Source organism: Elephantulus edwardii, unplaced genomic scaffold, assembly GCF_000299155.1.
Source record: "Elephantulus edwardii isolate Elephantulus edwardi_28Jun2011 unplaced genomic scaffold, EleEdw1.0 scaffold00026, whole genome shotgun sequence".
Lineage (NCBI taxonomy): Eukaryota > Metazoa > Chordata > Mammalia > Macroscelidea > Macroscelididae > Elephantulus > Elephantulus edwardii.
This window is the reverse complement of record NW_006399776.1, coordinates 12,998,197-12,999,672: the sequence shown is the minus strand read 5'-3', so window position 1 is coordinate 12,999,672 and position 1,476 is coordinate 12,998,197.

Below are 1,476 nucleotides of genomic sequence, written 5' to 3'. Positions count from 1 at the left end.
GCATAATCCTCATCCTTTTCTCTAAATCTTCTTCTTTCTGATAGTAAGTCTTCCAACAAAGAAACTGTTATCACAGAATCTGAGCTCTTGCTTTGAGTGGAGTCTGAATGAGGGTAGAGTGTAAATGCAGTAAAGGATAGTTGAAAGGAAAATGAGGAAGGGATTTTATTGAAAGATATTGTTAAAATCCCTTCTCTGCCACCTAGAAAATATTTAGTAACTCTTACATTTTTCACTGTTTATTTCATAGGTACAATATTGACTACATCTGGGGAAATAATCACTAGAGAATCTCAGTATCAGCAGTCAAAACCAGGCCAGGGGCTGACTAAATAATTTACTCACGTGCAAGTTCAAGTAGAAGCTGAAGAAAATTAAAACAATCCCGCAAAACCCAAAATATGACCATAAGTCTAAATCAGTTGAATTTAAAAATTATCTCTCAAATAATTTTGAGAATGAATGCTAATAACTTAAGATCAGATGAATTATGGGATGATATAGAAGATACAATCTATGAAGATAGCAAAAGATTCTTACAAAATAGTGGAGGAGGAAAAGACCAACTTGGAAGACAGAGAGACTATGAAAATTGCACCAGCATATAGAGAAGCCAATATAAAGGAGAGATATACAGAAGTAAAAGAAATGAACAGATGATTTCAAAATGGGCAACTCGAGAAGACTAAGCCTACTGTTATAACAGAACGTGTGACTGGAGCTGGAGAATTAAAAGGGGAAAATCCATTCAACACTTTTCAAATTGAAAGAAATGAAAAACAAATCCAAGCTTCCAATTGCAATACTTAGCTATGCTATGTGCAAAATATAGAATGATCCAGGAAACACCAAATAATGATAGAACACATACAGAATCATTATACCAAAAAGAATTGGCTGACGCTGAAAGAATTTAGAAAGTATCATAAGAACAAAAGTAAACGGTCTTGAATGAAGTTCAACTTGCACCAAAGGGATCAGTAAAATATAAGGCCCAAGAATTGATAGAACACCAATTGACATGTTTTAACTAACAGATGCAGCCCTGACCTTGCACCTCAGTATATGAACCCCTGACTTTGCACATAACTAACTACCTGCTTGACTAAATAGAAGAGATACATATTAATTACCATTCCTAAGAATTCAACAGAAGGAGGAAATTATCAAACAATATCATTAATATCACATGCAAACAAAATATTGCTGAAGATCATTTTAAAATGGCAAGAAAAGTACAAGGAGAACTGCTAGAAGTTCAGGCTAGATTTAGAAAAGGTGTGTCCCCAAAGATATCGTTGCTGATGTTAGATGGATCCTGACTGAAGTGGAAAATACCAGAAGAATGTCTATTTGCATTTATTGACTATGGAGAGGCATTTGACTGTGCAGATCATAACAAATTATGGCTAACATTGAGAGGAACGGGAAAGACCACCCACTTAATTTTGCTCATACAAAATTTATACCTAGAGC